The 22,985-nt window shown below is 39.3% G+C and overlaps 1 long non-coding RNA gene across 1 annotated transcript; it reads right to left on the minus strand.

Moving 5' to 3' along the window:
• Positions 1-1,418: 1,418 nt before the first annotated feature.
• Positions 1,419-22,315, minus strand: LOC120517960. Its single transcript, XR_005631150.1, has 4 exons — positions 22,231-22,315; positions 4,954-5,033; positions 3,154-3,243; positions 1,419-2,190 (listed from the first exon to the last, which is right to left on the minus strand). It is a non-coding gene; the product is annotated as an uncharacterized LOC120517960 (long non-coding RNA).
• Between the last annotated feature and the right edge of the window lie 670 nt (positions 22,316-22,985).

Genomic DNA, 22,985 nt, shown 5'->3' on the forward strand with positions numbered 1-22,985 from the left:
AAATATTAAGCAGAGTTGTGTACAGAATTGAATCCAACACAAACTGATTAATAGAGGGAAGATGATGGGTTTTTAAGGTCGGTCAGAGGAAGTGAAGTCATCTGACCCGGACCTGGAAGTGACATCCTTGGGGCCGTGGCCAGAAGTGATGTCATTGGAATCAGCCAGGCCTTCCCGTATCTGGTCTGCAGATATAAAAGAGGAAGGTTTAGTGCACCTTGCCACCCCATGGCTTGGCATGGAATTTCTTTCTTTTGGTCCTACTAGCTGCCTCCCATGCATATATATATATATATATATATATATATATATATATATATATATATATATATATATATATATATATATATTGTAACAACCCGCAGCAAGCGCTGGAGTGACGCTCATGGGTAATTTATGTAAATAGTTTGTGGGGAATATATGGGTAATTTATAAAAAGCTTATTGTATGTCGAAATTTACGTATTGTCATTTGTGTTGTAAATAATGGTGTGTTTGTATTTAATTGGTTGGGTGGGTTTGGGTCATCGCCGTCCGGGGGTTATTTATTTTGTAAAAAGCCAATTTATTGAAATGTGTCTCCATGCGTGACCTTGGCAATGGCCGAGCAATAATGTTGAGCTTTTGTTTCTGACTATCCTCTGTAATAAAAAGATACAACAGGACAGAGCTGTTTTATTGCTAAGATTTAATCTAAGCAAACTACCGAGACACTCGGAGTCGTGCGGTGTATGGGGCACGAGTGTTCTCTTTCTTAAAGAGCTGGGTGCAGGTGCATGCGTAACGCTGGCAATCCGCTAGCCGACAGCTTCGGAGAGGTGCACGGCAGAGTTCGGCTCGAAATCTTTAAAGACTCCTCCACGGGTCGCTACAATATATTGTGAGACTTGCCCGGACACCACCAGTCGGAGATCACATCTTCATAAAAGTCACACGTTTATTTAACATCAAATAAACACAGTCCCAAACACGACACAAAGCACACAGCAATAATCACCCACAATGAACTCAATCCTTCGCCGCTAATCTCCTCCTGGGAGCTTTGTCCTGCTCCCTCTCCCGACTCTAGCTCCCCGACTGTTAGGAGGCAGGCCCTTTTATTCCCGCCCGGATGCATTCCAGGTGGCTGGAAATGAACTTCCGGCAGCACTTCCTGGTGTGGCAGAAGTGCTGCCCTTTGCCCCGGAAGCACTCCGGGCATCTCTGGCAGGGTCCTCCTCCATCTTGTCAAGTGTGGCGGAAGTAAAGTTCTCCCGGGATCTAGGAGGCTTAAAGCGCCCCCTGGCGGTGGCCACGGGTCCCAACGGGTTGGAATGTCTCTCCTCCTCTCCCGTGGTCCTCTCCTGTTCCAGGGCGGTTGTGTCCTCCTGACCCGGAAGCTTTTTATAACTCTATCCGGTCCCTCCAGGCATCCCGGCCAGGTAAGAACCCTAGACATCTGTGACATATATATATATATATATATATATATAGTAAAAGAAATAAACAAAAGCATAACAGTTTGGGGTTTCCGGTCCCGTATACTGTAAACAGCAGAAAAATATGACAAAATAGTCATTAAGGTCAATATATGCAAGTGATACACAGTTGACAGTTCAAAGATGGTGGAGGAGGAATATTTATGAAGGAGGGGCAGGAAGTAGAGAGGTATGCTGGGTAGGAGCCGAGATGGATGGTGGGATTGCTGACGTCATAAGGTGTAGACAGAGGAAGGGCGGAAGTAGCATAGTGCGGGTATTGATGCAAGCAGATTCATGGCAGCGGTGCGTCTTTCTTTCTGTAGGAAACAAAGAGAGAAAGGTTAGTACCCCGCCATTCCCTTCTGGCAAACAATGTTACGATATCATTTAGGTCCGTCCGTGGCCCCCTACTCGCACGTATGTGACAATATATATATATATATATATATATATATATATATATATATGTGTGTATGTATTTAAATATAGGCTGAGAATCAATGAAGGTTTGGGACATTAGAATGATGCCATAACATGAAAATTAGTAATAAGAGATCATTATTCATGGCGTGACTATATGTCCAGAGTCACAGTATTCTTTTTTAAGGAAGATCTGTTCAGAGAAGCTCTTATCCCTCTTTTCTTCCCAGCAATTTTCCTGAGGAGCCAGTCCTTTGGAATTGACACTTCCAGTGTGGTGGCTTGATCTTCAGTACCTGCCAATAAGATGTCTGTAAAATAGGAACAAAGTTACTAAAAATGAAAGTGTAACAATTTTTAATCTAAACGGGGTGAATGTTGAAAATATTAATAAAGCAAAGTACAAAATAATTAAATGAAGAAAGAATACCTAACTACTAAGTGGTTGGCTAGGGTGGATCCTACTGTCAGTTTTCTCCTTGTAAAGAGAAAGTGAGGCAAGAAGGAAACATCAAAGGTGTGACACCTTCTCACCACTGAAAAGCACAGTCCCATAAGAGAATATGTGGGATCATGCTGTCTCTCAGTGCTGCCAAGACTAGTGATACTGCAGCTTTGTCATCTGACCTAAGGAGAGGACATAGCACAATCCTTCATGGAAGAGCAAAGTGCTGGGAATAGAATGGCAAACACTTCAGGCCCAGAAGAGAAGCAGACTTTTATTTACTTTACTTTTGGTTATTTTCTACTTTAAGTTTTTTCTTTTTCCTTATTAAGCCCAGTTTAATTTGTATATTCATATATTTTGTGCTTCTTTTATGCCTCTTTAGTATATTTCTGGGTGGTTTGTTTCGTAAAGACACATATTGTGCTGTGTTTTAGGTACTGGTATGTCAAGGTTGTTCTTGATAACAGTTGCCTTTAGTGGAATTGGTGCCTGATGGGCTGTCAGCTACAGGTCACCTGCAGTTAGAGGTCACTCTGTATAACTGTGTGTTTTAAGGTCAGTCAGGGGAAGTGTCATGCATAGGTGTCTGAGGGACATGTTCAAAGCTCAGCCAGGGTACGTAATACTCCACCAGCGAGGATAGGGGGAGCCTTCGCTAACAGTGCTGTCCTTTTTCTCTTTATCTGCAGTGAGATGATGCCCATTAAGGGCAATTAACTCCCCACCCCACTTCCACCCAGACAGCTATAAAACCCCAACTCTCATAGTGGAAGGCATCTCATTTGGACTCGGACAAATTTAAAAGATGGAGCTCTGAGATACCTACCTGCTCAAAAGAACTATTGCATTGAAAAGCCACAAAGGCTGCTTTATCTTCTATTTTGCATCCTCAACTGCTTGTTTTATTGTTCACTGCCTAAAAATAGAAAGGCACAACTCAGCTGGCACCCAAAACAGTTCCTGTACTCCTTCCACCTGTCCACAGTGTGAAAGCATATGGCAGAATTTTTTTAACTGACTAAACTGTTCCTTTCATTGGTCTCCTTTCATACTGATCAGAATCAATTGCTTTTGATGTTAGATGCTTTATTCCTGCCAAAACTTTCATAATTAAAAAACAGATTTCAGTAAAAGCCCACCCGAACATAATTAAATTCCACCATCAAGATGAATTCCCATCTAATGTACGAATGGAAAGTGTTCTTTACCATAATTCTATAAAATGTTATCTTCATCTTTCTTTTTATTGATTACCTGCTCCACTTGGTTTGGAGTTGCAATGAAGCCAATAAGTAACCTGGAAGGAACAGGCACAGGGCAGAAACTCACCCTGGGCGGGATGCCAATGTAACACATGATTCAAATTATCTTCATTCATGCACAAATGGTTTGTGTGTGCTTGCCAATCAGTAGGGCTAGCGATTTGCCCTTTTCGATGATGTGCAAGTTAAGAATGGCATTAGCATCTGAATTGCTGTGTTTTGATGCCAGGAACTGATTTGAATTTCAGACCCTTTTCAATTCTGCTTCACCTTTATAACTGCTGTTAGTTCATAAAAAAGTAATTACTACCTGCAAGATGACATGCTATGTTTAGTATTCCCTCTGATAAACTCTCTGGTCAGTGTTCCTGTCTAACTAATTTTTTTGTGAATGCAAATGTTTTTGAATTATTGTCAGCACAATTGTACAGTAATTCACTTTACAATAGGGCTCTACAAATTGTAGTTGAAGAACCTAGCATCAGATATGAACATTTTTATTGCAATGAACAGCAAATCAACATAACATTTACTCATATCTTCGCTTGATTTAACGTCTGGTCCTACACTATATAATGGCAGAATAGCCTATGGTGTATTTTGCTATTATGACAAAGGCAGCAAATTACATAACATAATTTCAGAGGACAGACATGCACTTTATCCTGTTGCTGTACTTGCTAAGAGCTCTGTTTTGTTGTCATTGTTGCAGAGAAGGTCAACTCGATCATTATCATTCACTCCTTCTCCCGATGTTGCAGATAGTTAGCATGTCAGAGTATTTAGAAAAAGAAGAAATTGAATTAAAGGTATCATCTCAGAGCTACAAGAGCAGCACTTGCCTTTGGGTTATTTTATGGAAAGTGCAAAGTGAAACAAACAATTCTTAGTAAGCAGGAACTAAATTGACTCAGGCATGGGCCAGTACATAGAGAGGCTCATTCTTCAGGCAAGATAGATATCATAATCAATAATACAGAATGCATGATGTATTGTGCACTAGAACACACAAGAGAACTTTAGTTGGCCAATGTATAAAGTCTAAGCGTTGGTGAGTGAACAAAGTTCTCCTAAATACTGTCCTAAAATGCTAAAAGGGCAGCAGTTGCTTGCATACTGTGAGAACCATTGCTACACAACATAATCCCTTAGCCATTGTAAAAGACAGGAGCAGTAAAAGGCAAAATAGACTCAATGTTGAAAAAAGACTCAAAAATGGACCTGGGCCCTCCAAAACATTCCTATTTATAATGTGCTGTGCCAAAATGAAATAATGATGTCTCATAAAAAAAAAAAACATGTACGCTTTGTCATCAGAATGTTGACTGGGAACCTTTACATGTCAGGAGTGTTGCTATACATACCCAAGAAGCTACGACTTCGCTCTCCATCCATCAGTCTTAGTTAGATCACATTTAAAGCGAGTCCTGGCTTAGACTTAATACTGGAAAAGAAACACTTAGTGAATTTTTTTACACCGATCAACATTAACTAAAATGTATCTATACACTGATTTAGTGTTTTATGATTTCATTTCTGATAAGGTTAAAACAGTAAGATTTTAAAATCACTCTTCTTTAAGCAGATTAATAGGAATTGCATCCTGCGGCCCATTTCTCCCAAGCACATCCACCAAGCAGTGTGTTGTGGTGTACAGGCTAAGGTCTATTTAGTGGTTAAGATGGTTAGCCCATAAATATCTACTGTATATATTTTAGGTCGTAGTGAGGAGAGAACAGAAGGATATCAGTAGTAATTCCAAACTCTATAAACTGTTTTCTTGGTGTGCACCTCTAGACAGACTTACAAAATGTTGGGAAAGGGACTTCTCAATTAAAATCTCTGACAGAGAATGTTTATAACATATGCCCTTCATATAATGGTGTAATTCATCATAAAATTGTACAACACATACAGTACATCTTTCAAGAATGAACATAAATATCCATAACAAAAATATCAAGGACTGGATCCGACACTATCAACAATCGGACCGTTCCCCTTAATGAGAACAGTAACTTCAAGTATCCCTCTTGCTAGTTCATATGTTTCAGTTTTGTGCAAAACTAAGACCATTTAGGGGGAAAATATTCACTTATTTGTCTGACAGTATTGGATATACAATTATTCATAATTCTACTTATGTTACATTGCTTACACCGTGAGTTACTTTGCTTAATTGGAGCAACTGTAACCAACCCTCCATAACTTAGTGGGAAGAGATGTCTTGCATTGTCTAAAACTAAAAAAGGTTGTTATGAAGAATGGTGCAAAACCTCCTTAGAATTGTGTAAGAATTAATTGCTTTGTAAAATACAGGTCAGGCCACTGACTCTACAAACTACAGGGTGGTCCAGATCTAATTATGCAGATCCAGATCGTCTGGGTGACTTTGATTTATTCGGGGACGATTCCAGTTTGGCGCAAGGACGATTTTTAATGTCATCAATTCGCACACTTCTTGATGGTCCGGGATTTTTCAGGTGATTTTCTATGTCATAAACTTAATAAGTTATAGTGTAATGAAAATTGCATAATTAGATCTGGACTACCCTATACAACAGTATGATATCAAGTTTGGAGCTTGTGAGCATCCCCACATTTGTCAGGGGCCACTTTCTTGGGGCAAATCCAATGTTGGACAGATAATACTAATAACAATAATGCACTTTATTAAATAACTAATCTTGATTAAGATGTCTTGATTTAGAATTAGTTGTAAAGTATATGTAGAGTCAAGTTGAACTATATCCAGCCAATACTTTTCAAACATTTGTACAAGTTTTAGCTAATTCTTCACCAGTGCAGTAATGTTTCGTTTCACATATTGGGAGTTCCAAAGCTTCCATATAATCGAATACTTTCTGTGCTTCCACAGAGAATGAAACACAGGGCAGTCATTTTATTTAGAAATAAACCAGAAGATGAATCTAAAAACTTAAACCAGGGTCAAAAGCAAGAAGACTTTTAGTCAAAAATGACAAAACCCAAAATTTGAACTAAAGGCAGAGTTGAAAAACAAGCTGAAATCCTAACGAGCAGAAAGTAATTTGTAATATCTACTGATTACACAATCTGGGATACATTTGCTAGTGCAGTGCCATTATATATACCAGTAGGGCGATAATATAACACGTCATCACTCCTCATTGTCAGTGAGTATCGATGTGACCCATCACTAATAGCAAAACTAAAGTGATCAGGTCAAAAGAGCAGTGCAAATGCAAGAAATCAATACACAAAATGGTGGTGGGTTAACTTGCAAAATGCACAACAATAAAAAATTATAGGTCTTTAAAGAAACCTATGCCTAGAAATGGAATCTACACATTAAAAAGAAAAAAAAAAAACACAACCATTTTGAAATATAAAATCTGAACTCTTTGCCTCACTCGCTTTTCTGAAAAAGGAAGATAATCATCAGCCCACAAGGACGCCGTCAGTTATCTGTTCCCATCTGTTCAGACTGTACGCCTGTGTGCTGAAAGCTGTCTTCATAATAGCAGTGTTGTCTACTTTATATGTAAGCAAAATATTTTCCCTTAGCAAAGAAATCTTTATTGTCAAAACATTTAACTTAGTCTTTTTGCAAAGTACACTTTTGCAATCATGACACAGCAATTACTTTAGCTTTATTAAGTTAATGCTTGTCACTATCATTCAAGATCTCAGTTTCATTTTTTATAATGTCTCCAGATATTTTCAGAATTCTGCATGTTTGTGATCAGCAGTGGATTTTCATTAATCTTTTTGTCACAGTGTCTACTTGGAAAAGTGCTACATAAAATATATATTTAACTTAACTTCATAGAGGCATATGAAGGCTTTTCAACGTGGTGCAAGTATAAAATATGAAAACCAAAATAAGTAGGAAATGTATGGCTGTTTTAGAAGAGTCTGAGAAAAACTCACAGACACACACCATTCCATAACCAGGCATGTCATTTTCAGCATTCCTTTCGAAACTGTTCAGCACTGCTTGACAGTTAATCATTGAGCTTTTAAATAGTCATCAAGTTTCCCTGTTACTACAGTTGCTCAGAGATCAACGTGGACTGTCTAGCTGTGCCAAAAGGTGCATCCTCAAACTGAAAATTATGAAGACGCACACAGCTGGCACAAAGCTTCAGTTAAACTATCAGGTAATGTCAACTGGAGTGTAACCAGTATGGCAACAGATTTATGTAAAGGCAGGGATCAAATGACAACAAAATTTAATAACAGAAATTCTCTCTTAGGAAAGAAAGAGCCAAAGAGCAGCAGAAATTAGACTTTAAAGGGTACAGCATATATGACAATCTAATTTATTCAGTTTACTCCTATACTCTTTTCTGAGCTCAGACTTAGATCTATGTACATTTACAAAAGAAAAAACAGAAACATATATATATATATATATATTGTCACACATGTGCGATTAGGAGGCAGTCAAAGAGCCTAAAGGTGAGTGAAACATCGCGAGATAGAGGGTTGTCACGTGGTACTTACCTAAATCTCTTTTGCTCAACAGAAAATCTGAAGAAAAATAAGTTCCTCCACTTCCGGCTTCCAAAATGGCCGCAATGACATCACTTCCGGCCAACCATGATGACGTCACTTCCGGCTCCATCAAAACACCTCACTTCCGTCTCATCATTATGATGTTAATTCCGGTTCCTGTTTTCATGCCAACCATTTCCTGTCCCATAATCCTTTTCCCTATAAATTCGCCATTTTGTTGGAACTAAACTGTTCATTGTTTTGATTTAAGACTTTGAATCATTTATTCTTTATTGTCTGGACGACAATATATGGGGACGGTCCCCAAACCTTTGTTGTGTATTGTGGGAAATTATTTTGGACCAGAACATTTCACCACAATTGGCGTAGTCGGCAGGATTGTTTTTCGTCTGTTTTCAAGATGTCAGAGGAACAGGACCTGAACACCGTCCTAAACACCATCATGAGCGATCTTCAGACTTTAAAACTACAGATGGGCGAGACGAGGACCCAAGTAGCGGAAGCCAACGCTCGTGCTGCTGCAGGGATACGGACGGAGGTCGCTCGGTCACCACCTATTGCATTGACTACATTGACAGAGACAGATGACATTGAAACGTATTTTTTGATTTTGAGCGCACGCTAAGCGGAATGCGTGGCGAGGTCGGAATGGAGCGTACCAACTGGCTCCCTACCTGAAGGGAACGGCGCAGAGGGCCTATTATGATCTAACTGAGGAGCAGGCCGCTGATTATGACGCTCTAAAAACGGAGGTGTTCAAGCGCCACGGCGTATCCCGAACAGCAGGCGGGGAATGGAGGGAGTGGCAATTCGATCCGGAAAGACCAATAAGAACCCAGGGCTTTGAAGCCTGGGGAAAAGTATGTCGCTGGCTATGGCCCGATATCAATAATTCGCACAAGGTGGCCGAGCTTTTAGCGTGCGAGACTTTTGTGCATGCCCTCCCTGAGAACATCGCCCAGCAAGTCCGGAAACATAATTTCCAAGATATGGACACCTTGATACAAATCACGGAGCGTCACTGGGCGGCTTGTAAATCAGGGCGGTCAGAACAGTTCTCGCCCGAACCCAACAGGCACGTGGGGCAGCTCCTGAGCCCACCCGACAAACTCCCGAGCCTGCCGTCCGTAACGGGACAGATGTGCTAGTCTTCCCTGCTGTTTCAAGTGTGGGGAGATTGGACATCTGTCCCCCAACTGTCACATCGAGCCTATGGATTGCTCATTAGTAAAGGGAGAAAGGTATTGTGCCACAGTGTCTAATCCTTTATCTCTACCCTATACAGGTGCAGTTATCATAAATGGCAGGAAGGTAAGAGCAATGTTTGATTCCGGGAGTAACATTTCCATTGTTGCTGCCCGCTTCGCTTTACCGCAACAGTGGACTAAGTAAAAACTAGTCTTAAATGTATTCATGGGGATGTCCGTATTATAAAACTGCCAGATGTGTGATATCGGTGAACAATAACCTAACGAGCATGGCCATGGCTGTATTACCGGATCCCCTTTCCAGTTATACTAGGTAGGGACTGGAATAAAATTACTAGCGGTATTAACGTAACTGTACCTAAAAAACATTTAGGCTTAGTAATGGAGAATACTGCTCCGACTGCCTCCACGCCATGTCCCACAGTAGCACGGACCCATACGGGTACCCAATGTGAAGGAATCGATGTCCCATCGACCTCTGCGGGAACTAGTACAGTTAACGTGGAGGCGTGGCGACAGAAAACCCACCTTTAAGGTCGCACAGGACCCAATACAAGAATTAACTGCCCAATTCCTATTAACCCCGTCCTCTTTTAAAGAGAACAATGGAACGATGATTCCTTAAAATTTATTAGAAATGCAGTAGTATCCACTGAGGGTTATACAACCCTGGATCCCATGCCACCGATGCCGTTCTTTGTACTTAAAAATGAATTATTATATAGAGTGGCAGAACACGAGGGAGAAGTGTGATAATTGTTGTTAATTCCACGCACTTTTCGGCGAAAGGTGTGTGAATTAGCACATGCTCACCTTCTAGGAGCCCACTTAGGCTCGAAAAACGTTGGAGAGAATAAAACTCCGATTCTATTGGCCGGGAATTAATGAGGAGGTCCGGCGATTTTGCGCTTCCTGCCCAGAGTGTCAACTTCGCCAGATTCCAAGAAGGACTCGAGCTCCTCTCGTTCCTATTCCCCTTATTGATATTCCTTTTGAACGAGTCGGAGTCGATCTCGTAGGACCACTAGAACCCTCGTTAAAAGGCTTTAAATATATTTTGGTACTAGTAGATTATGCCACTCGCTTTCCGGAAGCTGTTCCGTTGCGCTCAGCTAATACGAAGAACATCGCACGGAATTAGTAGGGATATTCGCTCGTGTTGGGATCCCCAAAGAGGTTTTAACGGACCAAGGGACTCCTTTCACTTCGGAGACGTTCAGGTAAGTAGCCAAATTACTCGAATAAAACATCTGAAAACGTCTGTCTATCATCCCCAAACTGACGGGTTGGTGGAACGGTTTCAATCAAACTTTAAAACAGATGTTACGTAAGGTAGTTAACGAGGATGGAAGAAACTGGGATCAGTTGCTTCCTCTCGCTTTGTTTGCTTATCGGAAGTCCTCAGACCTCTACTGGTTTTCTCCTTTGAATTGTTATATGGAAGACAACCCAGAGGACTTTTGGACATGCTAAAAGAAGGATGGGAAGAGGAGGTCCTCCCTACTTCAAATATTCTTGAATATATCGCGCAATTACGCAATAGACTAGAGAAAATCAGGCCGATTCTAAAAGAAAATTTGGAAAAAGCACAAGCAGCGCAGTCCCGTTATTATAACCGAAACACCACCATCCGGGAATTTGTCCCGGGTGATCGTGTGATGGTACTCGTCCCAACTTCTCATTCAAAATTGTTAGCTCATTGGCAAGGCCCGTATGAAATTAAGGAGAGAAAAGGACTCGTTGATTATTTGGTTAAACAACCTAATCGCCGACCGAGTGAACGAGTGTATCATATTAATTTGCTGAAACCATGGAAGGACAGGGAGCCTGATCCCTCATCCAGTCAGCCTCGTTCTCTTTTATGTCATGTGCCCACCTTAATTTTGGCCCTGAATTAACATCTGAACAGCGACAAGATCTCGAGGCGGCTATCTTGTCTGTCCCCAAAGTTGTGGACGAGATACCTGGACGTACTGCGTTGATTGTTCACGACATTATTACTAACCCTGGAGTGATTGTCAGAGAAAGACCTTATAGGCTCCCGGAGGCAAAGAAAGCGGAAGTAGAGTTGGAAATTAGACGAATGCTAGAACTGGGGTTATTGAGGAGAGCTATAGCCCTTGGTCTAGTCCAATTGTCTTAGTTTCTAAGCCTGATGGGTCATGGAGGTTCTGTAATGACTTTCGGCGACTTAATCAGGTCTCTAAATTTGATGCGTATCCCATGCCGCGAGTGGATGATTTACTTGATCGGTTAGGGAACGCTCAATTCCTAACTACTCTTGACATGACAAAAGGGTATTGGCAAATTCCCTTAGCGGACTCCGCCAAAGAAAAAAACGCTTTTAGTACACCCAGTGGACATTGGCAATACAAGGTCCTTCCTTTTGGCTTGCACGGGCGCCAGCTATCTTCCAACGCCTGGTAGACACACTGCTACGGCCCCACAATTCATATAGTGCTGCCTACCTAGATGATGTTGTCATTTATTCCAGCACGTGGAAGGATCATGTATGGCAGGTTAAAACAATCCTCTCCAAGCTAGCGTCAGCAGGTTCGTATTAATCCAAAGAAATGTTTTTTGGGTTGAAGGAAGCCAAATATTTAGGCTACCTAGTGGGGAGGGGTTGTTAAACCACAATGTTCTAAAATTGATGCCATTTTGAATTGGCCCGTCCGATAAATAAGCGGCAGGTACAAGCATTTTGGGATTGGCAGGTTACTATCGCGTTTGTACCGCATTTCTCAGAAATTGCTACGCCCTTATCTAATTTAACAAGGAAACGAGCACCTTTAAAAGTGGTATGGGATGATGCAGTGGATAAAGCATTCAGTGACTTAAAGTTGGCCCTTACGTCAGCACCTGTTTTAAGATCTCCTGATTTTTCTGTTCCTTTCATCCTCCAGACCGACGCATCGGCCACAGGATTGGGTGCCGTGCTGAGCCAGTGCGTTGATGGTGCTGAACACCCGTTATGTACCTTAGCCGAAACTGCTGGACCGGGAGACCAAGTATGCTGCGGTGGAGCGAGAAGCCTTGGCGATTAAGTGGGCTGTCACGTCTTTAAGGTACTACCTATTGGGGCGTGAGTTTACTCTGGTGACGGATCATGCTGCTTTACAGTGGATGTCCCTTCATCGGGAGTCTAACCCTCGCATCACTAGGTGGTTTTTAGATCTTCAGCCTTATCGTTTCAGTGTCATTTATCGTAAGGGTTCCTTACAGGCCAACGCAGATGCTCTCTCTCGGGTACACGACCTCTCGATGCAGGTCGCCCGACCCGATGGGTCTGGGCTGAGGGGGGGTCATGTCACACATGTGCGATTAGGAGGCAGTCAAAGAGCCTAAAGGTGAGTGAAACATCGCGAGATAGAGGGTTGTCACGTGGTACTTACCTAAATCTCTTTTGCTCAACAGAAAATCTGAAGAAAAATAAGTTCCTCCACTTCCGGCTTCCAAAATGGCCGCAATGACATCACTTCCGGCCAACCATGATGACGTCACTTCCGGCTCCATCAAAACACCTCACTTCCGTCTCATCATTATGATGTTAATTCCGGTTCCTGTTTTCATGCCAACCATTTCCTGTCCCATAATCCTTTTCCCTATAAATTCGCCATTTTGTTGGAACTAAACTGTTCATTGTTTTGATTTAAGACTTTGAATCATTTATTCTTTATTGTCTGGACGACAATATATGGGGACGGTCCCCAAACCTTTGTTGTGTATTGTGGAAAATTATTTTGGACCAGAGCATTTCACCACAATTGGCGTAGTCGGCAGGATTGTTTTTCGTCTGTTTTCAAGATGTCAGAGGAACAGGACCTGAACACCGTCCTAAACACCATCATGAGCGATCTTCAGACTTTAAAACTACAGATGGGTGAGACGAGGACCCAAGTGTATTGTGTATTGTGGAAAATTATTTTGGACCAGAACATTTCACCACAATATATATATATATATATATATATATATATATATATATATATATATATATATATATACATATATATATATACTAGTAAAATACCAGGCCAGCCGGAGAAGTAGTCTGTTAAAGAAGTTATGATAAAGAAAAGGAAACATTTTAAAAATAACATAACATGATTGTCAATGTAATTGTTTTGTCACTGTTATGAGTGTTGCTGTCATATATATATACACATATACACATCTACATATATATATACATATATATACACGTTCCAACATATATATACACATACATATACAGACATACATACACATATACATATATACATATACACATACATACAGTACATGCACATAAATATACATATATATATATATGCACACGCACACATACATATATATATATATATATATATATATATATATATATATATATATATATATATATATATATATATACATACATACACACACATATATACAGTTAGGTCCATAAATATTTGGACAGAGACAACTTTTTTCTAATTTTGGTTCTGTACATTACCACAATGAATTTTAAATGAAACAATTCAGATGCAGTTGAAATGCAGACTTTCAGCTTTAATTCAGTGGGTTGAACAAAAAGATTGCATAAAAATGTGAGGCAACTAAAGTATATTTTTTAACACAATCCCTTTATTTCAAGGGCTCAAAAGTAATTGGACAAATTAAATAACTGGAAATAAAATGCTCATTTCTAATACTTGGTTGAAAACCTTTTGCTGGCAATGACAGCCTGAAGTCTTGGACTCATGGACATCACCAGATCCTGGGTTTCCTCCTTTTTAATGCTCTGCCAGGCCTTTACTGCAGCGGCTTTCAGTTGCTGTTTGTTTGTGGGCCTTTCTGTCCGAAGTTTAGTCTTCAACAAGTGAAATGCATGCTCAATTGGGTTAAGATCAGGTGACTGACTTGGCCATTCAAGAATTGTCCACTTCTTTGTTTTAATAAACTCCTGGGTTGCTTTGGCTGTATGTTTTGGGTCATTGTCCATCTGTATCATGAAATGCCGCCCAATCAATTTGACTGCATTTAGCTGGATTTGAGCAGACAGTATGTCTCTGAACACCTCAGAATTCATTCGGCTGCTTCTGTCCTGTGTCACATCATCAATAAACACTAGTGTCCCAGTGCCACTGGCAGCCATGCACGCCAAGCCATCACACTGCCTCCACCGTGTTTTACAGATGATGTGGTATGCTTTGGATAATGAGCTGTTCCACGCCTTCTCCATACTTTTTCTTGCCATCATTCTGGTAGAGGTTGGTCTTGGTTTCATCTGTCCAAAGAATGTTTTTCCAGGACTTTGCTGGCTTTTTTAGATGTTCTTTAGCAAAGTCCAATCTAGCCTTTCTATTCTCGAGGCTTATGAGTGGCTTGCACCTTGCAGTGCACCCTCAGTATTTACTTTCATGCAATCTTCTCTTTATGGTAGACTTGGATATCGATACGCCTACCCCCTGGAGAGTGTTGTTCACTCGGTTGGCTGTTGTGAAGGGGTTTCTCTTCACCATGGAAATGATTCGGCGATCATCCACCACTGTTGTCTTCCGTTGACGTCCAGGTCTTTTTGCGTTGCTGAGTTCACCGGTGCCTGCTTTCTTTCTCAGGATGTACCAAACTGTAGATTTTGCCACTCGTAATATTGTAGCAATTTCTTGGATGAGTTTTTTTCTGTTTTCGCAGCTTAAGGATGGCTTCTTTCACCTGCATGGAGAGCTCCTTTGACCACATGTTGTCTGTTCACAGAAAAATCTTCCACATGCAAGCACCACACCTCAAATCAACTCCAGGCCTTTTCTTTTATCTGCTTAACTGATAATGGCATAACGACGGACTTGCCCACACCTGTCCATGAAATAGCCTTTGAGTCAATTGTCCAATTGCTTTTGAGCCCCTGAAATGAAGGGATTGTGTTAAGAAAATGCTTTAGTTGTCTCACATTTTTATGCAATCTTTTTGTTCAACCCACTGAATTAAAGATGAAATTCTGGACTTCAACTGCATCTGAGTTGTTACATTTAAAATTCATTGTGGTAATGTACAGAACCAAAATTAGAAAAAAGTTGTCAAATATTTATGGACCTAACTGTATATATATATATACACACAGACATATATATATATACAGATCTACATATACCTGTATATACAGTACATATCTACATATATACACACAAATATATATACATATCCACATATATATACATATCTACATATATATATACACATACCTACATATATATATATATATATACATATCTACATATATATACTGTATACAGTATATAGGAAAATCCCTGTGCTTCGCAGCAATGAAGTACTGCTTTTAAATTTTTATTAAGAAGAAAAGAAAACCTTTTTAAACTGAGGGAAAATATACCAATAACTATCTGTTAAGGATCTCTTTGTATACCACGTTGTCAGTTCAGCAGTCCAGTTGTAATATGACCAAGCTGTGCACTGAGATTACTTTTGAGAATGCAACCTATAGTTTTGTCCAGGAGAAAAGCAATGTTGCCTCAAATCAATGGCAACCTTTTGTAGGGTCTGTCCCTGAGACTTATTAATTGTCATCGCGAAGCAGAGCCTTACTGGAAATTTGAGGCATTTCAATTGAAATGGGAGATCAGAGGGTATAACGGGGATGCGAGGAATACATTCAGAGTGTGGCGCTCTGCTGTTGTTTTGTGTAGCTGCCTTCAGCTTCTGAACAGCTTCTCCGCTGCTTTATAAACGAACGCCATATAAGGTCGTCGTTTCTCCTTGCTTCGTGGTTCTGTACTGTTTTATTGTTTGTTTATTATGACTGTCATAGTTATTTTGTAGCTATTTGAGACTTACTTTACTGTTCAGGTACCCATTTCCTTTATTTAATCCGCGGCTTCTACCCTATTTTTTGTTCGTTTATTACGATTATAGATATTTATTGATTCCCTTCTTTAGCTGACTGCCTGCTCATATAAGGTGCTCCGCTGGTTTTTTGTGATGCAGCCTTTACATAGCTTCTCTGCTGTTTTATAAACGAACGACATATAAGGCCATCCTTTTTTCTTGCTTCGCCAAGGAAGCTGCCTTTTTATTTAATCCACGGGTTCTCCGCTGTTTTATTGTTCTTTTATTATGATTGTTATAGTTCTCTTTATATCGCACGTTGTCAGTTCAGCACTCTGGTTGTAATATGACGAAGCTGTGTGAGCTCACTCTTGAGAATGCAACGTATAGTTTTGTCCAGGAGAAAAGCAATCTTGCCTCAAATCAATGGCAACCTTTTGTAGGGTCTGTCCCTGAGACGTATTAATTGTCATCACGAAGCAGAGCCTTACTGGAAGTTGGAGGCATTTGAATTGAAATGGGAGATCAGAGGGTATAAAGGGGATGCAAGGAATACATTGAGTGTGGAGAAACTCTAGAGACAGTGTGTGTATTAACTTGTGGATTTTTCTGTAAATATTTGGTGGCAGCGTGACGAAGTTGCTTCCGCAAGATCGCGTTAGCTGTGGAGCCCAGCTCTGAGCATATTCTTTTCCTACCTTGTCAATTGTGTAATGAGTTTTTTGAACAGGTTTGATGCGTTCACGTCATCTGCTCTCTTGATACGCAACTCCGCCCCCCACGGCCATCGAGCTAAAGGTCCATTACAGTATATGGATAAAAATAGGTTCCAGTTATGACCATTACGCGTAGAATTTCGAAAATGAAACCTGCCCAACTTTTGCAAGTAAGCTGTAAGGAATGAGACTGCCAAATTTCAGCCTTCTACCTACACGGGAAGTTGGAGTATTAGTGATGAGTGAGTCAGTCAGTGAGTGAGTGAGTGTGTCAGTGAGGGCTTTGCCTTTTATTAGTATATATATATATATATAAAGTAAAATGTATCTGTAGTAAGAAAATTAATGATCCTCTTATGTATATGTGGATGACTGATGAGACTGAATGTTAATTTAATTCTTGGTCATCAAGTTTGAGGGGAATCCACAATGAAACTTCAAAATGTGAGAATGCCCTTTATTTTTAAATTTTCCTTAGGAGCTCTTTTACAAATGATTTCTTTTGGATGTCCCATTAACTGTTTTTGATTGCTTTTTTTGGAAAGTAACAGTATTTTAGAGTGGAAGGCCTAAAGGTAAATTACACTTTAGATAAGCATAAAGCAGCTGCCAATCCAGTTTAATAGACAGACAAGGCCTTCCCCTTAGCTGGCATGGACTTGGTGGGTATGAAATGATTGATTGCCCATAGTTTTGTGTACCACATTCTTGTGCCTAACTTTTATTACATCTTGATCACTAAGTGTGGAATGCCACTCATAAACACATGTCAATCTTCCTCTTCATCTTTTCCTACTTCTATATGGTGTCAATGTGCTTGATCAACCTTCTCCAAACAGCTCAGGCCTGCACCTCCTCCTCAGTTAAGATCTTGCCCTTGATATTGTTTTTAATTTATCCCTTCACCACCTCCACTGTGGCTTTCCTTGCTTTCTCTTCTCCAGAAGTTCCATTTCCATCACTCTTTTTACCCATATATCCATTATCTCTCATAATATGCAATTATAGGCTTTTATAGGTTATATTCATTTACAGTATATTGCACATTTAAAACAACATAGAATAAAAGGTATCAGTATTGAAATTAAAGCCAGATAAAGAATTATTAGAAAAGAAAAGAAAACAAAAAAAGTTATAATGTACATACATGAACACACATATACCATACACAAAACATAAATAGCTTATATAAAATTATGTAAAATAAAAATGCATACATAAAATGAACACAGTATAAAGAATATAAATAGAAAGATTTAACCCCTCAAATTTAAAAGCTAAAAAGCAAGTGAATAAAAGTGCTTTTTTTAGCAAAAACTTAAAAAAACTATTGTCATACATGTGCGATTGGGAGGGAACAATAAGATATTAATCTTATATAAACAATAATAATTCATAGCTCTACTCATGGGTATAAATAGGGCAAAGCAAGAACTGCATAAAATAGAAAACACAGCTGTTTTATGTGTTTTCATATGCGTGCAAAATTATTAAAAGTTGAAAGAAAAAAAACTATTGTCATTTAAATTACTCAGGTAAACAAATTTCAAAAAACACCTATTAAATGATGTGCAATTGTGTTTTGGTGCATATGGCCTCTGCTTTATGATATCAAAGGCTAACTTCAAAACTAATTGGTTGAAACTGAATGCCTGTATATATATCTATCTATCTTCCCTTTATTAGAGATATGTTTTATCATAATTATTAATGTTTATATTCTTCCCTCTGCAAACAAGGACTCAGAAACATAAACAATTCACTCTGTTACCAACACTCTAATGATGAATCATTCTGACTCTGCAGTTATAATATATGGCAACTTCAACCAGGTGACTTTGGAAGGAACAATGTCAAATTGCCATCGGTATTTGTCATGTTCCATTCATGGATGCAACAAGACTTTTTCTTCTTCTTCATCTTTTCCCACCCCTATGTGGGGTTGATATTTTATCAATTTCAAAGTGCCTGGACTATTCAAATGTTAAATGTGCCTTTAAATGTATACCAAAGGCACACCTGGGTAAATATGACCACAAACTCATCCCTCTTACTACAACCTACAGGCCTGTTTTAAGACAACAATAGCTCTCTTATCAATGTCCAAGCAAGACGTTCTTGTGTGTTTAGAGGGTTGTTGTTTGTTATCATTTTTATATTTTTATTGAGCTTCTGTAATGTATTAATTTTCCCTTGGGAATAAAAAGTATTTATTTTTCTGTCTGTCTATCTACTTCTCTCATAACCCCCTTTCCCTAAAAGCACAAGCCAACTTTTTTGATAAATCAGCTTCTTCAGAACTACATTATTAGTGATTAGAAAGGCAACTCAGCAACCATTAGATGGGAATGTAAGCCTTGGTGTCTGTCTTATATCCTTTGTTCTTGCTTTGTTGTACTGAGTGAAAAAAAAAAAAACAAAATAGCTGACATAAGGTTGTGATCACTTTTAATAAAATTACATAAACTTCTAACTGCACGGCTGTATCACTTTAATGATTAAAGTTACTGGACTTTGTTTTTTTTCATGAAGGTTTCAAGTAATGAAAGCACAGAAACAGGAGTAAGGGACACTTTAGATAAGGTGATTTTTTTTTATTTTCTGCTAATTAAAATGAAGTTGCATATTTCAATAATTTCTTGTTTATCATGTCACCGGAGATTGGCAACATGTTACATGTAATGAAAGTAAAAATTTCAAGAATTTCACTGTAGGTTGTACATGTGACGATACTTTAACTGCTACTACTACTGTTCTCTAAAATGCATAAAAGTCTGCTTATCCAGTCTGTGTACTAGATTATAATTGTACTGATGAAAAGTCAAGTTTTCATTTTCTTCAGTCTGTAGCACATGAAATATTAGTGAGCCAGAGGCTTTTTATTCTGTTGTGTGTTTCTGCTGCTAGCACTTTGAGATAAACAAATAATGTATATTTACAGTTTCTACACCTTCTGTAGACAGAAACAGCACATTAAGGCTGGAGGGATTTTTCGATTTTCTTAAGCACACATTTTTGTTTACCTGTTATTTTAAACTGTACAACTTTTTAAATGTATCATTTTACATAATAGCTGTTCATCTATCCATCCATTACCTGAATTGTATTCTCTTTTTTCATTACAGGTTTCTGAGGAGGTCAGGTTCACTTATTTATATTTTTGTACTCACTTGAACAAGGCCAATTAAGCTGACCTTCATGATAGAACCCCCTATTTAATCCTTTAAAGCTTCAAAATCAACATTACGGGGACCCCTGAAAATAAATTTTGAAAATACTCATATGTAATACAGTGGTGTAGCTAGGAGGGGGCAGTCCGCCTTGCTAGGCACAGTTTTGGTGGTGGCATCATTGGCCAAAAGGCTCAGTACAATTCGTGTGTAAGCAGCAGGGTTCGGAAAAATATCACTTAAGAATGAATGTTTCAAAAATAAATTTCAGACTGTCCTTTGTGGCGGCATCAGACACAGCATTTGAAATTTATGAGGCAATAACAAAAATAAACATAAACATTACACTGATAATTTCTAGGAAGATAAACTACTAATTTACAATTTATCATTTTGTTTCGTTATCAATCTGAATGCGTTCCTGCTCTGCGCAGAAAACATCTCTACCTGTCACTTGTACACTACACTGGTTCCACGTAATTATATTAAACTAATAATCAGAAAAGGGCTTATCAGTGCATCTATACTATATTATTGTCTAGTTGATGCTTATAAATAATTATATGTGAAAAATTATTGCTGTTTCTCTATATATGAATACATCTATGCAAAAGTTATCTTAATTTTTCTCTATTCATCATTTTAATTTTCTATTTAAATAGGTTAACATATTCAGATATGTTGGAGGGCGGCACCGCCCCGCCCCAAGCGGCACGAACTCTAGCTATGCCACTGTTGTGATAGTGTTATTAATCACAGAATATTGGGTTTGCAAGAATGTACTGTAGCAGTTGAGAGACAGCTTTTCAAGAAGGCGGTTGAATGCCAGCTTTTTAAAGGCTGGGTGGGCCTTGACTTTTGATTGGTAGCAGACTGTCTTTGCAGACTTTTACAGGAAATGAATAAATAGGAAGTGTTTGTGCTTATGATGGTCTCAATGGTACTGGAGAGTGTGACAGTGGATAACAGAAAGTGATACTGTGATCTCAACTGTTTTAAATGAATGCTCCTTTACTGTTAAAATTGACCTGCTTCTGCCTCCTGTTCTCTCAGCTAAGTGCAGCTGCTCTATGCCATGGTGACAGTTATGTTCACATTACATAACTACCTTAATCCAGTTGATGAAATATTCTAGCTAAATGCAAAATGCCTGTTTTGAGGGTGTGTAGTACTGTTATGGTTTAGCCAGGATTTTAGCAAAGGATTACATTTATGGATTTGTTGTTTATCATGTATTATTTGCCGTTTTATATTGTTGACTATTATCATGGTTTTGATTTGTCTTTTTTCTATTTGTGTAAAATTGTGTTTTAATTTGATTGTTTTATTCATCTGTATGTATTGTGCTGTTATGTTGTTTTATGTTCCGTGTGTTTTTTGGGTGGGACCCCAATATTTGGGGCCACCTTGAACTAATGACTGCAGCATTGCCCTCAGTCTATACGTTGTGAGGTTGAGATGCAGATCCTTCACTGGTTCATCGATGTTACATGAGTGTATTTTGTGAGTATTGATTTTTCTGGTTTCTGTGTGTAATTGCAAGCACATGCTGTCAAGTTCTTCAGACTGCCAGATGTTTGCGCTTGCCTGCTTCTGGATTCCTCCAAGATAAGCCAGTGGTGGTAGTGTATTGGGGTGGTTTTGTTTATTATGACTGAGAGCAAGTGTCCATAGTTTAGCATCATGAATGCTGGCTTCATTGGTGACTCCAAATTGGACCCAAGTGTGGCATAAAATTGTGTGATTTTCTTTTGAGACCAAGTCACAAGTTCCTAAAGTATAAATATGTTATATAAGTCTTTTATGTGTATTTGACCAATGCAGTGCTATAAATGCCTTTGTTGAGTGTGTTCCTTTTGTGTCATTCACTAAAGATAGTGTGATCTTTTGACTCTCGGTTACCTCATACAGTAGTGTATTTGGTTTGTTTGCCCCAACCTGACCACAGACTCAGTCAGTGCTTTGCTTTAAGGTGGCTTTAGACCAATTCCCATGGTCATTTAAAGCCAAGATGTGAAATTTCTTCAGCAGTAGGATCAACTGTACTAGACCATACTAGAATTGTTTCTATTGGCACCTGGCATCACCCCTGTATCCTAAACTATTTTGTGGCACTGAATACCTATTTCTTTAAGACAGCTTAAAACAACAGTCCATTTTCACTCCTTTCTGTCTGTGGCTTTATGTTGTCACTTAACAGGTTGGAGGTTTCCATCTGGCACCCTGCCATTCCTTACCTTTAGAAGGCTAACAAGCCCTGTGTTCTGCTGGCTTGAGACCATGAGCTGCTTCCTTTTGGTTTGGAGGTGTTTTGATCTCCTGTCAACCTTCTGTGGCCTTACTTTTTTTCTCTCAGCACCCTTTGAGTTTCCTGACCTGTCATGCCCTGAAAAAATATTATATTGTGAGCTGGAGGGCTGATCGCACCCCAAGAAGATACAGAAGCCCCTGGGAAAACCACAACCCCTGAAAAACAGACTACCCTCACATTGCTCCTTACTTTCTCACTTGCGCTATAACGAGTAATACAAGCCTCGCGTAATACTCCACTAACTTAAAAGCCTTGTGCAGAGCCTGTCAGTTTTGGAATTGTTTGCTTTATCTCTCTCTCTCTCTCTGACATTCTCTGCTTCTAGCAGAACTGTCATCTGACTTGTCATGGAGCACGTTTAAGCTTTTGAAAAAGAAGCAAATGTTTGTTTGCAGTGCTTGAATAAAATTCCTGTTTTCTACAACCATCTGTGTCTCTGTTTAAATCTGTGACCCAAGCATGACAATATGTTTCCTTTGTAGTTATAGCTCTTTCTCCTGCAGAAGGTCTCTCAAGGGTCTTTAAGCTGCCATGAATAATATGGTGGTGACCTTGCCCTGGGATACTTTCCCTAGCCCCGCTATGCTCTAAAATCTATTTTGCTTACTTTTCTGAATTACTCTAGTAATATGATTTAACACTAGAATTACCAAAGCCTACAAAAAACCTCGTAAACCCGGC

Source organism: Polypterus senegalus, chromosome 1 (assembly GCF_016835505.1).
Source record: "Polypterus senegalus isolate Bchr_013 chromosome 1, ASM1683550v1, whole genome shotgun sequence".
NCBI classification, from domain to species: Eukaryota; Metazoa; Chordata; class Cladistia; order Polypteriformes; family Polypteridae; genus Polypterus; species Polypterus senegalus.